We start from the raw sequence: 16,176 nt of genomic DNA on the forward strand, positions 1-16,176 counted from the left end.
CTGTGGCCTCCCATTTACACGTTTTTTCACCAGGGGCCCCCTCGGAATAGCCCGCGGACTCATGTGTCCCCCACTAAGTGGTGTCCCCACGGACCAAGTTATATGCTTTATACGCACAGATGATCAAAGAGAGAGAGCTGAAATAAAGAGGTTGAAATTGTTTATTCATCAACACACAAAAAACTCGCCCTCTCGTTCTTGATATTTGGAGCGAGGAAATGTGGCCAGCCACGCTTCCTCCACTGATCCCAGTGCGTTCTTCCCGAAGCACGGCAGGGGCCCAGAAAGCGCACGCGCTGTGAGCACGGGGGCAGGGAATGCCACGCGGCGCCCAGTGCCCAGTGGAGAAGAGGCACATGCCCCGACATCTTCGACCACCCCCTGCCCTGCCCCCCCATCAGAGCAGCCTCGTCCCCTCTCGGGAAACACACAGCCATTCTGCCTGTGACAATGAACACAAAGGCCCGGGACAGGTTTCCTCAACTGTCCACTCAAAACATGGCCCGAGCCAGCGGCACTGAGTATTTTCCCAGCCATAAATTAACCTCAGCTCACCAGGACTTCATAAAAAACAATTCTCTGGAATTTTATTTAGCTTTTGAACTCACACATCAACAATAAACAAGATCTTTTTTTTTTTTTTTTGCTTTTTGGGTCACACCCGGCGATGCACAGGGGTTACTCCTGGTTCTACACTCAGGAATTACTCCTGGCGGTGCTCAGGGGACCTTATAGGATGCTGGGATTCGAACCCAGGTTGGCTCCATGCAAGGCAAACGCCCTCCCCGCTGTGCTATCAGTCCAGCCCCCAACAATAAACAAGATCTTGAAAGGCATCTTCTTGTCCACCCAAGAGCAGTTTCTCCGCGGCTGACGGAGGACTCGGGGGAGTGACCTGGAAGGAAGAAGGGGGTTTCGGGGGGACCCTCTGACGTCACACTGCTCACTGGCACGCCGGGAGCCCCGGGGGTCTGGCCTGTCCCGAGGGGGGGGCTGGCCCCGCCCCACAGGCCTGTCCTGCCCACCCCCCACGGAAGGGCTCCCCAGCTGGCCCAGGGGCTCCCTCCCGGGCTGGCACCCCCCGAGTCCAGGCCCACGGCGAGAGGCGAGTGGGACGGGCCTCGGGGGCTGCTCCTTGAGAGGGGCTCCCCGGTCTCCCACGGCCCGACACAGGGGCCCCTGGGGGAGGCAGTGCCTCAACGGCCTTCACTGCAGGGTACTGGGCGCTGGCCAGTGGGCAGTGACCACAGGGTGCTCACCACTCTCTACGTGCCGGCCGCTGGCGGCGACGCTGGCAGAGCCCACTGAGTGCGGGGAGGCCTCGAGGGGCCGTGGGGGCCACCACCACGAGCGGACGTGGAGCACCGGGGCAAGGGAGGCGGCGACGCCCCGAGCCCGTGGCAGGATCTCCGGGACTCAGGTCCCACACGCCACGCGCCAGTCACAGTTAAGGGCCGGAGGCGAGGAGACACCTCCTCCCGGGGCCAGCGTGAAGGTCTGCGGCCTCCACAGGGCAGAGTGCTCCCGGGGCACGGCCTCGGCAGGGAAGAAGAGAACACGCGTCTGGACCGGGGAGACAGCAGATCGGGGAGGGCGCTCGCCTTGAACTTGGTTGATCTGGGTTCAACCCCCGGGACCCCATATGGTCCCCCAAGCACTGCCCGGAGTGATCCCTGAGCACAGAGCCAGGAGTAAGCTCTGAGCACTGCTGGGCATGCCCCCCCCCCCAAGAAGTCTGACGAGCCCGACTTCTCACTTGCTGCAGGAGAGAAAAAAACAATACAGTCTCGGCCCGACTCTGAGCCATGTCAAAAAAGGCCTAAATGGGGGGTGGGGGGAGAAGAAGAAAAAGAAAAAGGACTAAGTGAGCACAGACGGTGAAACAGTGGGTGCTCGTCTGTCTGTATTTAGTTTTCTACCACTAACCTTAAAAAAATTATGAAAACACTGGGTTTTTTGGGGGGTTTTTTTGTTTTTTTTTTGCTTTTTATGGGTCACACCTGGCGATGCACAGGAGTTATTACTAGCTCATGCACTCAGGAATTACTCCTGGCAGTGCTCAGGGGACCCTATGGGATGCTGGGAATCGAACTTGGGTCGGCCGCGTGCAAGGCAAACGCCCTCCCCGCTGTGCTATCGCTCCGGCCCTGAAAACACTGTTCTTAAAGCTGAGACCGAACACTCACCCCTTGGGCCACAGCCTTCAGGCTGCAGCGCACGAGGGTGTGGCAGATTCCCGAGCTCTCTTTGCGCCACAAACCTGTCCCCACGTGTCTGCTGCTGGGTCACACTCACACACAGAGACGAGGGCACCAACTGGCTTTCCTCCATGGGCTTCTTTTCAGGGGGATTTTGTCTTGGAGAGGCCATACCAGCAGAGCCCGGGGGCCAAGCCCAGGCCCCCGCATGCACAGCCTGTGCCCCACCCAGTGCGTCCTCTGAGCCGGCACCCTGGTCCCTTCTGGCTTCTTCCACCTGGAAATGTTCACGGTGCAGGGGCAGGAGAGACAGCACTTCAGCTAAGGCACTTGCCTTGCACGTGGCTGACCCGGGTTCAATCCCCGGCATCCCATATGGTCCCCCGAGCCCCGCCAGGAGTGATCCCTGAGTGCAGAGCCAGGAGTGAGCCCTGAGCATCGCCGGGTGTGACCCAAAACAATCAAACAAAAGGAATGTTCAGGGTGAATCCACGCGGGTGCATCCATCGTCCCTTCCCTAAGCACACCACACTCTTACTCATCCATCCATCAGGTGGGAACCACTGGGACTGTGTCTTCTCACTGTGCTCACGTGAACCCGAGCGCAGAGGCTCGCGGGGAGGGCTGATCTTCACTCCCCCGCGTGCAGGCCGGGGGGCAGAACTGCTATGCCACGGAGCAACCTGGTGCTGAGCTTTCCGAGGAGCTGCCAAGCCGCCGTCCAAAGGAGCAACCACCGTTTCACAGTCCCCTCGCAGAACCCCCCCGTGCTGCAGACTGAAGGGGCCACACATGAGGCCCGAAGAGACGGCAGCAAGAGGAGAGAGAGCCCAGGGGCCCGGCCCGGACGGGGCGGGGCAGGGCAGGGCAGGCCAGCTCCGGGCTCTCGGCCCTCACCCCACCTCGCGCCCCACCGCGTGAGCTCTGGTTCCCACGGGGATTCCAGTCTTGCTTTTTCTGTGGTTTGTTTAGCGTTACCTCTTCTTTCCAGTCATTTCTCTTTTTTTAAATAATCATAACTGCCGCAATTATTCGGAAATAATCTTCCGCTCGCGCTGCCCGGTCCTCCCCTACTCCAGCCTGCCCGCTTCCTTCTGATTCATCGCAGTCGCTCGAGCAATGCTGTCGAGTGATGCCCGAGTGGGCGGAGCCAGCGCCACCCGGGAGGTGCACCCTCGCCTGGCTGCTGACTGATCGCGAGCTGAAACTTGGCTGCGCGTACGGTTCTTGGGTGACGGCCCGTTCCTGAAAGGGCGGTGGCAGCAGCCCATCTCCGACCTGAGCTGCAGACGAGCCTGGGCCCGGCCTCTGTTCTCCCCGCCGGCTGGAGGTCTCTGGAAACTGGGGTTTCCGGTGGAGGCTACTTTCCTGCTCGACGCAACACCGCTGGGGTGGCAAGCTATGGCCCCGTGAGTCCTGAACGCTCCGTCGTCCGTCGGTGAAGCCACGCGGGGCCAACGGCAGCCACGGAGGTGCCACGTCTACGCAAGGGGGCTGTGCCACTGGGGTGTCCCCAGCGCCTGCTCCACCGGGGGCGAGATGCCCCTGCCCCCGCCCCCAGCCCACCTCCCCTCTTCACCAGAAACAGAACTTCTGGGCTTTAGGGGACACGAAACCCCTGCGTACAGATTTTATTTCCCGCCTCCCTTGCTGTGAGGCGTGGCGAGACGGGCGAGGACAGGGGGACGGGACACAAAGACGGGTCATGTGCCGTTTCCGGAAAGCTACCGTCCCCAAGGCTGGCACGCAGGCTAGAGCCTCCACAGGCACTACGGGATGAAGGACACTTGGCCTTGACATCCACCAGGTCCCTGGGCAACGTCCTGTGGGACAGGAAGAAAGGAAGGAGCCCGGGGCTCTGACCACGTGACCTCTGAACCTTTGCCCGCCTGATTCCCTCCGAGCTCTCACACAGGAAATGTCCATCTCACACGGGGTCCTTCACTCTCGGTTTTCTGCCACTTGCACCTCAAGCTATAGAAAAGGCTCTCTAGGGGGCCTGAGTGACAGTACAGCAGGGAGGGCATCTGCCTTGCTCGCGTCTGACCCAGGTCCAATCCCCTATGGTCCCCGAGCACTGGCAGGAGTGATCCCTGAGCGCAGAGCCAGGAGTAAGCTCTCCCTGACCACCGCCGGATGTGGCCCCAAAACCAAAAATTTATGAAATGAAAATGAAAGAAATGGCTCCCACATAAAAAAGAAAAGGCTCCCTGGAAATACATGCCATGATAGATAACCACAAAAGCTTCTAGGACTGACTTTACACACCCACGCAACGCAGAATGCGAGCTGAAATGAGCAGGAATCTAGGAGAATGACAACTTTCTGGCCGAACGCTGCTATTTTATCAAGTTCTAAAAAGACTTTCCCATTGGAACTGTATTAAATCTTTCCCAACATTTGGAGCCACGGAAGAACTGCTGTTCCTACCGTCAGACAGGCCTGGAAGGGCCAGGAACCGACTGTGCGGCTGGGTGTCGCCCTGACCCGCGGAACAAACTCGGTAACAGGCACCGCGGTAACAAAAGCAGCCGGGACACTGACACTTGGGAGTGAGAAAAACAACGTCAGGCAAGTCACCTCTGCCACCTCCTCCACGCCTGCCGCGCCGAGGACGGCAGAGATGCTGAAAACCCTGACACTCTCCGAGACGCGGGCCAGTGTTCCGCTCTGCCTGTACGACCTCCCGCTGAAGACCCAGAATCTCCTTGCTCCTCCTCTTGCAGCCAACAGGGTTCTTTGGAACCAAGGTCCCGGCCGGTGGTTTTTCAGGCTCTGCGATGACGCTTTCACATTCTCCACCGTCAACCTCATCCCCTCTGGTTCCAGTCGTTTCACCGACGGCGCTGGCTGAAGTGTCCACTGCAGCTGAGCCTGTGGTCGATCTTGAGTCCACACAGACGTCGCTGGGCTCTGACGCAGTGGCCAGATCTGAAGAGGCCACTCTGAGGATGATGGTAAAGTCTCAGTGTTTGCACCATCACTTCCGGGACCTCCACTCTGCGTCACAGACTCGGTCACGCACCTCAGCCGCAGTGACGTGCCACGGGTCCAAACAGTCATTCTCTGCACTCAAGGGGTCACTCCTACAATCAGGGGATCATAAAAGGTGCCGGGGATGGAACCAGAGGTGACTGCATCCAAGGCATGCACGCACATGTTCACACACACACACACACACACACACACGCACGCGCACACACACACACACATGCATGCGTGCGCACACGCACGATATTCTTGTGTCCCTGAGCACTCCCTCAGTTGGCTTCCTGGCTTCCCAGCTGTGCTCTCTGATCCCAGAGAACAAAGGCCACACTGAAAAAAACTAAGTTCTAAGAACCTCTCAGCCCGGGGGAAGCAGTCCAGATCACAACGAAGCCCTGTAAGGCCCATAACTGCCCCGGGACGGGCCAGGCACTGCGGTGACCACAGGCCCCTTGCCCCGGCATCATCGCACTGACTTAGCTGAGGTCTCCGCTCCTCCCAGCCCCACACGCCCGTCTGTGAGCTGCAGGCTGCCGTGGAGGAACCGTGCCGTGTGCACGGACACGCTGACGCCCTCAGGCCTTGCTGGGTGGGGAGCTGGGACCCCTGAGCCTGAGCCCTTGCCAGACCCCCGCCCTCCCCCGGGACGGTGGGGGGGAGGGGGACCCACAGACCTCACAGCCTCAGGCCACGCCCGCTGGTGAGCACCGAGAGCAGAGCTCTCTGCAGAGGTGCCCGTCACAGGCGCCAGGGAGAAGGCGGGAGCTCGGCGACACCCACCGGCACCTTCTGACAGAGCAGCAGAAGCGGGAGCAGAGCGGAAAGGCGCGGGGACGAGGGTCGGGCTGACACCATCCGGTACCATCGTCGGCAAGAAGCGGCACCTCGCAGGGAAAGGAGAGAAAGGAAGGGCAGGTCGTCAGCCTGGGCCTCAGTGGCCGGAGGCGTCGGCCAGTCTCTGCACCCTTTACTGACTCTTCGGTCCATGCCACCGCTCTCTCTGGGGGGAAACCATCTGCCGTGGGGCTGGGGGGGAAGGTGAAGGCGACCGAGGTCAGTCCTCTCCCTGTGCCACCATGGGGGCCGCCCGGGGTGGGGCCTGCTGGGCATCACTGCCCTCCGCGTCAAACTCAGGCTACGGGAGGAAGTCGGGCCAAGTCTCCTGGTCCTGGGGCACATCAGGAGAAATTCTTGAGTGCAGAGACAGGAGGAACCCCTGAGTATATCGGGTGTGGCCCACCTCCTCACAATAAATAAATAAGCAATAATAATAATTTTTTAATGAGCAAACATTTTTTTAAATGGCCTCCATGTAAGCTTTTAAAAAAAAAGAAAGAAAGGGGCTGGAGCAATAGCACAGCGGGTAGGGTGTTTGCCTTGCACTCGGCCGACCCGGATTCAATTCCCAGCATCCCATATGGTTCCCCAAGCACTGCCATGAGTAATTCCTGAGTGCATGAGCCAGGAGTAACCCCTGTGCATCGCCGGGCGTGACCCAAAAAGCAAAAAAAAAAAAAAAAGAAAGAAAGAAAGAAAAAAGAAAAGAAAAAAAAAGAGCATAAGTATGTTACAAATCTACCAGCAAGTGACATCTAGTCTCAGCAAAAAAAAAAAAAAACCTTCCAAACAGGGAGCCAGAGCAGGTAGGGCGCAAGTGAGCCCTGAGCACAGGGCCAGGAGCAAGCCCCAAGCACTGCCAGGTGTGGCCCACAAGCAGAAACAAAACAAACAAACAAGCAAACAAATTCCCCACACATGAACGAAGTCCCAGCGTGGCTACTAACCAAGGAGCACATGCATCCGTCATCAAGTACGCCAGGTCGGCCCCGGCTGGGACGATCAGGACTACCGCGCCCTGAAAGGAAACCAGACTCAAACCCTGCCGCAGCCCGGGAAGCTGCACCTCAGTCAATCAGCAGGAGATTACAGTGAAAACCACGAGGAACTACTCCCGGGACTCTTTCCAACTTAGCTGCTTCCTTAGCTCACGGCACTCCTCCTCCAGCCTGTTTCGGAAGCCACAGCTGGAGGCGGCTGCGGGCATGAGGAGGGCCCCTGGGGAAGGACCCCAGAGTTGGGGCTGGACAGACAGGACGAGAACTGAGACGAAGGGGGGCAGAGCAGAGAGCTTGACGCTGGCCGCGCGCGAGTACAGCGGGAGGGTGTCTGCCTCTCGCACAGCTCACCCGAGCTCAATCCCGGCCTCCCAGGTGGCCCCTAGAGCCCTGCCAGGAGTGCTCCCTGAGCACAGAGCCAGGAGCAAGCCCTGGGCACCACCGGATGTGGCCCAAAAAACAAATCTCCCCAAAAAGGTGGAGGTGGAGGCACTTGCTCTGCATGCGACTGACCCTGGTTCAAATCCCTGCCACATGGTCCCCCGAGCACTGCCCTGAAATGTGGCCCTGAAACCAAAGGCAGATGAAGCCTCTCGGGAAGGCATCCCTCGGGCAATGTGCGTTCCGGAACTTCCACCGACCCTCCAGGACCCGCGACACTGAAGTTCCAGCTGCCGAGGGACTCCATAAAGGGCCAATAGGATCCCAGAAGCAGGGACCTCAGACCCACCCGCATTCCTCGTTTCCTAGATCCACTCGGGCCGCCTTCCTCCACGCAGCCGACACCGCCCACAGGCCCTCTGCTGCCCGGGTGCAGGCACGCCCTCACGCTGAACCGACGCCGGTCCCCTGAGTCTGGCTTCGGGGCCCCGGGCGGCATCAACCACTTGGTCTTTTTGTGGGAGGAAGAAACCACAGAGGGGCAGGGAGCAGAGGGACAGGCTGGCTAGCCGCCTGGCACCGGCCCGGTGGGTCCCGGCAGGGGGAAGCACCAGGCTGAGGGGCGGCAGAGCCAGGCCGGGTGGGGGAGCCCCGAGGTAGAGCGTCTCGGGCAGATGTGTCACTGGAGGGGGAAAGGCCAAAGCCCGGCTCCAAGGAGGACTCAAAAGGAGTCTTGAATAAGACGACTTATGCCCCACAACCAGCCGCACGCCACAGACACTGATTTCATCGGCAGAATTGATTGACTTGTTTTCCAGAAGCGCGTCGTTACTCAGAGATGGATCAAAAGCACAGGGTTCTGCTGACCTAGTTATCGGGCTTATATAAGGATGGGGAAGAATTTCTGCATCGACTAAACACGCAGATAATCACATCCATCACTCTCCTGTTCACTCCCATCAGGTGATTTTCAGAGAAACCTCTGACTGCCGAGCCCAAACACTCCAGTTTCCTTCTGATTACTCCGCTGTCCTGACCTTCGGATGGAGCCGTATCACGAAAACATGCAAATTCCCACGGCGGGGAGAGACAGGGCCTCCCTCGGCTCATGCCCAGTTGCAGATGGTGAAACGATACGAGAAACCTTTCAGGAGACCCCCCAAACCTTTGGTCCCCGGCCTGAGACGGACTGGGGAAGCAGGACAAGCAGGGGTCCCCGCAGGGAGGGGCCATCCCTGGTGCGGGGGAAGAGCAGGCCCCTCAGGTCAGGGGACCGAGGCTCCACCCGGAGACCCAGTGGACACCGTTTTGTGGCCATCCTGCTGCCGGACAGTGCTACCCAAGATGCCCACGTGAGTGAGTTCTAACACAGGCCGGGTGCAGTAACTCACAAGACTGCCACCGACACAGGGGCTGGAGAGAGAGCACAGCGGGTAGTCGACCCGGGTTCGATTCCCAGCATCCCATAGGGTCCCCCAAGCACCGCCAGGAGTAATTCCTGAGTGCATGAGCCAGGAGTAACCCCTGTGCATCGCTGGTGTGACCCCCCAAAAAAAATTAAATTAAAAAAAAAAAAGAGTGCCACCGACACAGACGAAGGACTCCGTGGCGATCCTCAGAGCCCCCTGACAAGAGTCAAGGGAAAGGGTCGCTCCAGCCCTTGAGTGTGGGCACTGTGCTCAGAGGGAGCCACCAGCATGTCCCCGTCCCCGAGGCCCCATCCTTGGCCCGAGTCAGGCTGACTCAGGGGACGAGGGGGGGGGGGGGACATCCTACCTGCAACACGGCAGCCGTGAGTCCTAGAGGAGACCAGTGGTCAACTCTAGGCCACCATGGTCTCTGCGCTCCTCGTGACAAGGCGGGTGAGCCCGAGACCGTCATCGGGGAGAAGGTGCGTTCCCGTGCCGGCCGGAAACCGCCTTCGGGAAGCCGGGCTGGACGCGCAGGGACACCTTTGTGGGCAAACCCGGAGCCCCGGGGCCCCCAGGCTCCTGCAGCGTGATGACCCACAATCCGACCGTCACCCCTGTCCTCCCCCAAGAGAAGAGGGGGTGCCTCACGTCCCCCACAGCAGGATCGTCCGCAGGTCAGTGGTGAGGTGCTGAAGGCGGACGTCCCTGCACCAGCCCCCGCCACCCAGCTGGCCTGAGGAAGCCGGGCAGCCTCTTCCTGGCCGCTGGGCACAAAGCCCCACATCACAGCCCAGAGGCTCCTCCTCAGGCCCATGCACCCCAAAGGGGCAGGGCAGGGCCCCCCAGCCCCATTATCTCCCTGGCATCTGCGAGGGGCTGGGGAGGGCCATGGGTCCCCAAGGCTGTGGAGCCTTTTTAAGAAAGTGGGCCTCCTTGGGGCAGGAGCGACAGTACCACGGGGAGGGTGCTTGCCTTGCACGCGGCAGACCCGGGTTCGATCCCCGGCAGCCCATATGGTCCTCTGACTCATGCCAGGGATGATCCTGGAGCACAGAGTCAGGAGTCACCCCTGAGCACCACTGGATGTGGCCCCAAAACAAAAATCAAAACAAAAAAAAAAAGGTGGGCCCTGCGACCGTAGTGGTGGTACAGCAGGTAAGGCACCTGCCGTGCACACAGCCAGTTCAGGCTGCAGCCCAGCACCCCACGTGGCCCCTAGGCCTGCCTGGAGTGACCCCTGAACAGTCAGGTGTGGCCCCAAACCTCAAAACAACAACAAAGGAGCCTTCAGGGGGCAGGGAGGCAGCTGGGGGGCAGCGCATGTGCCCTGCATGTGTCAGGCTCCAGGCTCAATCCCAGGCACCCCAAAGAATGAGTTTATTGGGACTGAGTCAGACAGGGCTCTGAGGGAGGGCATTTGCCTGGCATGCGTGCGGTCCCAATACCACACACACAGAAAGTTTATTTAAGATTATTAATGACAGTGGCAGCCCCCTTCGTGAGCATCTACTATGACCTCCTCCTGTTGGAACACACGCTTCCAAGCATGAGCTCATTTCCTCTGCCTTAAATTAAGGGGGTGGGGGGAAAGGCCGATCGTATCACCAGCAGCTACCTCCCAGGTAGGGAAACTGCAAGCCGGGCACCAGCGGGTAAACACCCCCAGGACCACGCCCGGGAGGTGTCGGGAGCTGGACTTTGAGTCCTGGGCTGGATGGAAAAATCAGTTTTCAATTGGCAGTGAACAAACCCCTTTTCCTTTCTCTTTCTGTCCTCGGACAGGCCCCGAGACTGTGGACCGCTCTTTAATCTGCTGTTCCTGGGAGCACAGCCACGTCTTGCCTAGAGGAAAACACGGGATGCCTCTTCCCCTGCTTCTCACGGCAACTGCTAACCACTGCCGAGTGAACATCACGGGGGGGGGGGGGGGGCTGGACCACTCTGTGCTGACACTATTAGGGAAAAGACAGTGATCACAGAGGAACTGTATGTACTAGTTGGAACACTTCCCGATGCTGGAACCATTTCCAAAATAGATCAAGTAAATAAACGGAAGAGCAAGAGCATGTATAGAACGCTATTCTCTGCGCGAGAGAGACGATAGCATAAACAAGAAAATGGGAAGAGCGGTTGCCTCCGGGGAGATGAAACTGGGAACCGGCACCTTGAGGCAAGGACGCCGCTTTGCGATTTGTCCGCCTTTGATCTACTCGCCTTGTAAAAATATCCATCCGTGATTCTGATTCTTCTTTATAAGATTTAAAATTATCATTTAAAAAAAATATATCCACGGAGGGTCAGGGTGGTGAGTCAGGAGCCAGGGGCACGGGCTTCGCTCAGGAGCCCAGTGTGATCCCGGGGACCGCCTACACCCCTATACAACACTAGTACAGGCCTGGTGGGCCCCGATACACCCACCCCAGCATGGCCCTGGGGGTCCCCGGCACCGCAGGGTCCACACGGCACTGCAGCCATGGGCCTTTACCCTGAACCGCCAGTCTAGCTGGCCAGGGGTCACCAGGAGGGGCCCACAGACCCCCTGAGCACTGCTCGGAAGGTTTTACCCCCACCCCCCGGGTGATGGGGGAGGGAGAATCAAAAACATATTTATTGTCAGAACTTTTTCATACGCTCATATACATTATGATGGCAACCATGAAAAATCACATTTATGAGCAAGCATTGGATGAAGTTGACTGTGGGCAATTATGTAGATTTCACGGAGGTTGCTCTAGGATTTTGCTCTGCCCAGAGCCCGCGGAGGGAACAGGAGCACATACCTGGCTAGATCACCGAGCTATCTCTCGACCCTTGTCACGGCACCTTTCTGTGCAAGGAATAAAATGTATTTGGGAGGCTGGAGCGATAGCACAGCGGGGAGGGCGTTTGCCTTGCACGCGGCTGACCCGGGTTCGATTCCCAGCATCCCCATATGGTTCCCTGAGCACCGCCAGGAGTAATTCCTGAGTGCACGAGTCAGGAGTAACCCCTGAGCATTGGCAGGTATGACCCAAAAAAGCAAAATAAATAAATAAATAAATTTATATAAAAAAATAAGATGCATTAAAAAATTTTTAATTTATTGGACATGGGGGATCATCTAGGGTACCAGGGATCGAACCCCAGATGGCCGCTTGCAAGGCAACTGCCCTACCCGCTGTACGCTTGCTCCGGCCCTGAATAAAATGCTTTTTGAAGGAACAGACACAGAGACATAAGCATCAGAGACAATCTGCCACCCCTTCCTCTAAAAGCCCTTCGTCTGTTCCTCACACAGGTACTGGGAGACCTCGCCCAGGGGGAGAGTGTGTGCCTCACAGGGGTGAGGCCCTGGATTCGATCCCAGCACCCTCAAAAGCAAACATACCGTCTAGGTGCAGGGGAAAGTGCTAGATAGCTTTTTTTTTTTTTCGGTGGCTTGGTATTAATTTTGGCCACACCCAGCAGTGCCCAGGAGACAGAGCTGGGGATCACACCCAGGTGGGCCATGTGCGAGGCAGGAGCCCTCCCTGCTGTGCTATCTCTCTGGCCCGGGACAGTTTGAAAGGAACGAAAAGGATCACGAGTCTCCTTCTTCCCGCCACTCGGGAAAGTCTGGCAGCCAGATCAGATCAGCAGAAAGCCAGGCTGGAATCACGCTGGTTCCACAGTGGAACCCCCTCCCGCACGTGGCCGAGAGCAGGGTGGTCTGGGAGATGGTACGTGGGGTGGGTGGGGGGGAGCTGGCCTTGCATGGGGCTGACCCAGGTTCCATCCTCAGCACCACGGGGTCCCCCAAGCCCTTCCAGGAGTGCTCCCTACATGCAAAGGCAGGATTAAAACCTGAACTACTCCAGGTATTGCCCCCAAACCAAAATAATAATAATAATAATAATGAAGAAAAAGAAACAGTGTGGTCTGGAGCAGGGACAAGACTAGTCGGTCGGAGGTTACAGAGTGATGGCCTCGGAGCAGTGCCCTGAATGTCACCTGCTGCTATGCTGGACGGCGGCCAGTCAGGGAGGGGCAGAAGGGACCCTCTTGCTCAAGGCCCCGCGTGTCAGGAGCTTGTGAGTATCCTGGCTGGCTGCAGCCTCCTGGCCACCTCTCAGGGTGAGCAGTATGGCCCCAGGCCCCAGTACGGGAAGCAAAGCCCTGCAAAGCTGGCTGGGCGACGCCTGGCCCAGGTCACTGCCACCCCAGCTCCCCTGGCCGCCACGCTGGAGAAGAGACTGGGCTTCCCAAGGTCAGCCGAGGGCCAAGGAGTGGGCCGGGGGGCTGGGGGGCAAGGCCTCAGGTTCAACCCCAGCTCCTAGCTGCCGCTGGGCACCTTCAGGGTAAACCAGCTGACCCCCCGTGCACTGGCGGTGGCCCTAGTGACCCCCAGTGTCGCCAGCTCAAGCACGGAAGCGTCTGGAATAGTTGACCAAGCATCACCAGAAGTGGCCCCCGTGGCCAACCGCCTGGGAGGCCCCGAGATTAAAAAGTATGAAAACAAAAGGTCCAGAGAGACCGTATCCTAGAGAGCCTCACACACAATTATTCTCCGTGAGTGAAGTTTACCTCTTAAGCCCGAATGCTGTCACTCCAAAACTAATGGCAGCCGATTCCCTTACTATCCACCCAGCACGGGTGCGAGCTCCTGTTTGCCACCCAGTCTGAACTTTCCTGCAAGCCGTGGATCTGATGCTTATCCAGAGGTCAGCAACCTCGGTGACTCAATGCCCTTGTTTCTGCCAATGGGGAAAAACGGGACGGAGGGGCTGGAGCAATAGCACAGTGAGTAGGGCATTTGCCTTGCACGCGGCCGACCCGAGTTCGATTCCCAGCATCCCATATAGTCCCCTGAGCACCGCCAGGAGTAATTCCTGAGTGCAAAACCAGGAGTAACCCTTGTGCATCTTCAGGTGTGACCCAAAAAGCAAAAAAAAAAAAAAAAAAAAAAAGCAACCAAAAAACAGGAGAACTCGCATATGCTGCTTCTAAGTACCACGGGCACCGGCCACAGAAACAGACCGCAGAAAGGCAGGCAACAAAGACCTGCCCCTGATCGCCATCCAGGAGGCCACCAGCCAAGTGGTAAAAAGAGAGGCCAGCAGTCTGTGACTGGTCCCCAAAGCCCCACACTTCTTTTTTTTTTTAATTATTTTTTATTTTTTATTATTGAATCACTGTAAGATACAGTTACAAGCTTTCATGCTTGAGTTTCAATCATACAATGGTTAAACACCCATCCCTCCACCAGTGCACATTCCCCACCACCAATGTCCCCAGTATCCCCCCTTTCCAGCCCTCCCCCTGCCTCCATGGCAGACAGTTTCCCCCTTACTCTCTCTCTACTTTTGAAGCCCCACACTTCCAAAGTGACCAAAACCGCAGGCCAATACACAAGCCTCCTCCTGTTCTCTCCCAGGCCACATGAGCACAGAACTCCAGTCCAGGGATCAAAGCAAGCGTGAGCAGGGCCCAGGGCCTCGGACCAGGACAGGACCCTGGTGAGCAGAAGCCCCCCCCCCACCCCCCCAGGTTCTTCTCTCTGTCCCTACTGGAACCTCCTAGCGCTCAGGGTTTGTGCTTGGAGGAGGAGAGAGAATTCCCTTAAACTCCAGCCAGAAGCGCTCAGGTCCAGCTCAGTGTTCAGGGTGCAAAGGTCAGCAAACAATAAACCGCTTTTCATCTGACACGGAGTCCTCCTAGGGACGGGCAGTGGCAGTGCGGGGCAGGCTGAGCCCTCTGTGGTCGGGAGGGGGGCTTCCCTCCACAAACTTTGCCCCAGACTCCCCAGAAAACCGTCCCCCGAGAGCGAGAGCGGTCCCTTGCTCCTGCGGCCCGGGTTGCGCGCCTCCGCCCGGGGGGCCGGCGAGGGGCGCCCCTGGGCCCCGCGCCCCCCCGCGCGCACACAGCAGGGACCAGGATGATGCTCCCCGCAAAGGCGGAAACAGGCAGGGAGAGGCGGATCTCCAGGGAGCACAAAGGCAACCGCTTCGGAGCCCGCAATCCTGGTGATCTCCCTCGCCCCTGCGAGGCTGCCATGTCGGTCTTCTGGAGAGACCACCCCACACGGCCAAGACCCGCCTCTGCCCCCCGCATCTGCCCCCCCGCCCCCCGGGCCGGCCAGCCCAGGTCGGTCCCCTCCTGCACCCTGGCGCTCCCAACTCCGGGAGCCCACGCATTTCTCAGCCAGGGGGCCGGCCAAGGGCAGCCCGCCCCCCACGCGGGGCAAGCCCCCCACCTCGCCGGGCGCCTCCAGGAGCCCCGGGGAGCCCGGAGCTCCCGCGCCCACCCGGACCCCCGGGCACCGGCGGCCCCGCCCCGGCGACCACTCACCCGCCTCCCGCCGTTCGCCCCGGGCCCCGCTTCCGGGCCCGGCACCTGCGCTTCCCGGCCGCGCCCACCTGTGCGCCCACCTGGCCCCGCCCCCACCCGCACACCTGCGGCCCGGCCCCGCCCCCCGCACCTGCAGCGCCGCCGGCCCGGCCCCCGCCCCGCCCCGCCCCGCCCCGCCCCGCCCCGCCGGCCGCGCCTCTCACCGCCCGTCCTCGCCGCCGCAGTCCCGGCCGGTCACCTTGACGCGGGCCGCAGCGGCTGCCGCCGCCTCCTCATGGCCCTGCGAGCGGCCCAGGCGGCAGCGGCGCCTTCGCTGCGAGGCCGGGGCCGGGCCGAGCCGGGCCGGGGCCGGGCCGGGCGCAGCTGGAGCGCGAGCCGACGCGGGAGCGGAGCCGGTGCCCAGCCGCAGTAGGAGCCGTCCGCTCCCGGGCCTGAGCGGCGGGCCCCGCAGCCAATGGGCGCGCGGCGCCAGGCCCGCCGCCCAACCGGCTCGCCGCGGAGGCGGGGACACGCAAATCGGCTGGCTGGGCGCGCCAGTGCGCAGCCGCTGCAGCGCTCGGTGCGCCCGGGCCTCGGCCTCCGCGCTCTCCCGCAGACGCCCTCTCCTCCTCCTGCGGGGATGCTCGGCTGCCTGCACGCCCGCTTCGGCGCCCCGCCACGCCCATCCCTTCCTAGAAATAGCGGTGCTCCTCTCATTCTGCGTGCATCCGGGCCTCCTGCAATTTCCCCTCCATGCGCCTACCTGGGATTTATTGTCTTCCACCGCGAATGCTATTGTGCCAGATCTCACCTAAGGTCCATTCTGTGCAACTCAGAGAGGCACCGAGCACACACCAGAGGCAGCCTCGAACCCAGTCCATTCCAGCCGGGCAGAGTTCGACCCCGGGAGGGGAGGGGGCTTGCCCAGTTCACCTGGGTGCGAAACTGGAAAGTGAAACCCGTATCCTGGCTCCCGGCTTCTGATCCTTGATGCTGGGCACGCACGAGGTGAACACAGAGGTTAAGTCCTTCGCCCGAAGCCGCGGCAATAACAAACTGCAAAGAGGTTCGGTGCCC

At 59.8% G+C, this 16,176-nt stretch overlaps 1 protein-coding gene across 5 annotated transcripts in view; it reads right to left on the bottom strand.

Moving 5' to 3' along the window:
- RALGPS1 (Ral GEF with PH domain and SH3 binding motif 1) overlaps positions 1–15,537 on the bottom strand; it is a 181,825-nt gene extending 166,288 nt beyond the window's left edge. For all 5 annotated transcript variants that reach the window (XM_055124067.1, XM_055124066.1, XM_055124065.1 and 2 more), the window contains exon 1: positions 15,324–15,537. The gene's annotated coding sequence lies outside the window, so the exon portion shown is untranslated. The remainder of the gene's footprint in view (positions 1–15,323) is intronic.
- Positions 15,538–16,176: the final 639 nt, after the last annotated feature.

Source organism: Sorex araneus, chromosome 1 (genome assembly GCF_027595985.1).
Source record: "Sorex araneus isolate mSorAra2 chromosome 1, mSorAra2.pri, whole genome shotgun sequence".
NCBI lineage: Eukaryota > Metazoa > Chordata > Mammalia > Eulipotyphla > Soricidae > Sorex > Sorex araneus.